At 33.7% G+C, this 2,940-nt stretch overlaps 1 protein-coding gene across 1 annotated transcript in view; it reads left to right on the forward strand.

The window, feature by feature from the left end:
* The first annotated feature begins 527 nt into the window (after window positions 1–527).
* Window positions 528–2,940, forward strand: part of Nfat5 (nuclear factor of activated T cells 5) — a 116,728-nt gene continuing 114,315 nt past the window's right edge. Inside the window, exon 1 of the mRNA XM_010612349.3 lies at window positions 528–577. The gene's annotated coding sequence lies outside the window, so the exon portion shown is untranslated. The remainder of the gene's footprint in view (window positions 578–2,940) is intronic.

Below are 2,940 nucleotides of genomic sequence, written 5' to 3' on the forward strand. Positions count from 1 at the left end.
TTCCCTTGTAAATTAAGTGTATCAGAGTTAGATGGTTTACTCTGGAAGGTACTGGATTTTAGAAACTATTGAACTTGTACACATAGTCCTACTTATTAACTATAGCCATTGTCTGTTGCTCCGATGACTTTAGTTGGCATTCACCACCCTGTAGGATGTTTTTCGGATCTTACCTGACGTAGTTTAGAAATGACAGTTTTTGGGTGTCAGAAAGAAGAGACAGTATCAAGAGATGATTCTTAGAGCTGGGATAACGTGGGTGCTAAAAATAGTCAAGACACTAAAACCATTTGGGCAGTAATCCTCAGATAATTTTCCATGAAACAAATGCTTTAGCAAAATCTAAGTTTAGCTTAGAGAGTGATGTAGAGGCAATTCATCCTTTCTTTTGCAAGGGATATATACACAGATACAAGCTTTGGCTCTTAAAATTACATGATAGTTATATAAGAGATGTATGCTATCCTTGGCATTTTTTTCTCATTCAGCATCAAAAGTACTTAATGCTTTTTGTGTTTTTCAGATTCTCTGAAGTTACACCCATCACAGAATTTTCATAGAGCTGGACTATTGGAAGGTCAGCAAAGTGCCATTTTAAAGCATATTGTGTTAGTGTGCAAAGGCTTTCTCTGAAATGCAATTTAAATGGGAAAGCGTGAAACTTTGCAAACTCACACAATGTAATTTTCTACTAAAGAGCCTGATCCTTCTTTTAGAGCAGCTAAATGTTTCAGATTTTGTTGCTGCGTTTGAAGTGCTTGTTGGCTGTTGTATCTGCTTTGAGAGGCTGTGAAAAAAAAAAACAACCCATAAAAAAATCATTTTAATTATGTGTTTGATGTTCTACTTTAGAATCCTGGATCTTAATTCTATCCTTTTTATACTCAAACTGAATATGAAAAGGCTCAAGCATTAAAATGGTGAATTAATAACTAAAAGACTGACACCAAACACATACTTAGTATTTTGAATTTAGAACTTTTGTATGTTGAACATTTCAAATGGATGTATGTATTTACAGAAACGTTGATCTTGTTACGATTGCATTATATTTAAGGATAAGAAAAGCTGAGTAGGGCTGAGGCTGTAGTGACAGAGTGCCTAGCATGCAGAAAGCCCTGGGTTCAAACCGCAGTATATCAAAGAAAAAGAAAAAAGCTAAGTAATAGATGATGAGTACACTATATTAGGGTAAAAACGCTTTAGAATGTTCTGGAAATGTTAAAATCTGTAGAATGAACAACTGACAATTTAGAAAACTTGGTTTTATCATTTAAGACAAAATATATTTTTTCTGTGGACTTTATAGATTTCGTACTACCTTTTCTTAATCTTATAATCATGGAATTGGACAGCAAGGACATTAATTTTTCTATTGCAAAAATAAAATTAAGAAGGGCAGGGGATTTAATTCAATGGCACTGCACCTGGCTTGCAAGCACCAGGTCCTGAGTTCGATCTCCGGTACCCAAAAAATAAATAAAATTAAGAGATTAGGTTTGCAGATTCCCTCAGTAGCAGAAACAATCCTTTCTGTTTTAGTTAATGTTCCTTACCTCTAAAGGCAAGCTACCATTATGAAATATATATAAAACCAGTGACTTAAACATTTTATGGTTCACTTAACAGAGCCCCTAACTAGTTAAGTTTGATTACAGTATGTTTTTGCTTCTCATAAAGGTAGTCTGGGTAGGGGGAAAGTGGATCTTGTAATTGACTTTAAGTTTGACTACCAGTTTAGCGATTTAGTAGCTCTGTGACCTTGGGCAAGTAATTTTACTTCCTTAAATGTGTATATTCTATGTATAAAATTAGGTATCTCAAGTTTAGTGAGCTAAGGTATATAAAGTTCTTATGGTGTCTAGTTTAATAAATTTTTTTGCTTTAATGTCAGCAAAATTGTTTCAACAGTATAATTTAGACCATATAAAAGATTCTCAATTAATTATTATGTTTGTTCATCTAAGAAGCCTTAGCTTTACATTACTATGAAAGTAAAATATTTTTATAACTGCAATCTGACGAGAGAGATATTTAGAAGTATTTCTCAGTGAAGCAGATTTTTAGTTTGTTTTTGTTTTTGGTACTTGGGATCATCGAACTCAGGACCTCTTGCCAGGCTACTGCTGAGCTACATCCCCAGCTCTTGTTTTTTTGTTTTTGAGACAGGGCCTCACTATGTAGTTCAGACTGGCCTTGAACTCACTATGTAGCTCAGGCTGATCTTAAACTCTCAGTGATCCTCCTGCTGCAGCCTCCTGAGTGCTTGGATTACATGCACCACCATGTCCAGCCAGATTTCTGGTTTTTATTCTTATTGTTCAATTTGTAATCATGTTGTAGATTCATTTGTGGGTATCATCCTATTTCCTGGGCAACAGACCAGAATGTCATAATCACAGAGAACATCAGGCCAGAGAAAGACATGAAAAAAAAGTGTTAACTATTGAAATAAATTTTTTAGTGAGTTGATGGAAACACAACTGTTTATTATGCATATTTATGTATTTGTGCCTGTATTTGCTGATTTTCATTTTCGTTGAGAGGATAGTAATTTAAGATCATCCTTTTATAGGTTATACATAAAATGCAAAAATATGTAAGTATCAAGTATGTCCTGTCCCCTTTGAATTTTTGACATAAGGTGTCATATCAAAGGTGTTTGTTTAATGAAGTATTTAAACTATGCCACCCTGTTGTTATTTTTTATCCTTAATAATTTGGACATTTTAAAGAACACATGATAGTGGAGAAAATAAAACAGTGAATCCCCATACCCATCACCAAGCCTTAGCAATTACCAGTATGATCTTGTTTCTTTTATCTCTTCCTCTCCCTCCAACTGGATCATTTTAAAACAAATACAAGACGTCATAGCACATTTCACATGTAAATACTTTTTTGTTTTAGTCACTTTTTTTTTTTTTTTTTTTTTTTTTT

Source organism: Fukomys damarensis, unplaced genomic scaffold (assembly GCF_012274545.1).
Source record: "Fukomys damarensis isolate Sample0158 unplaced genomic scaffold, DMR_v1.0_HiC HiC_scaffold_32, whole genome shotgun sequence".
NCBI lineage: Eukaryota > Metazoa > Chordata > Mammalia > Rodentia > Bathyergidae > Fukomys > Fukomys damarensis.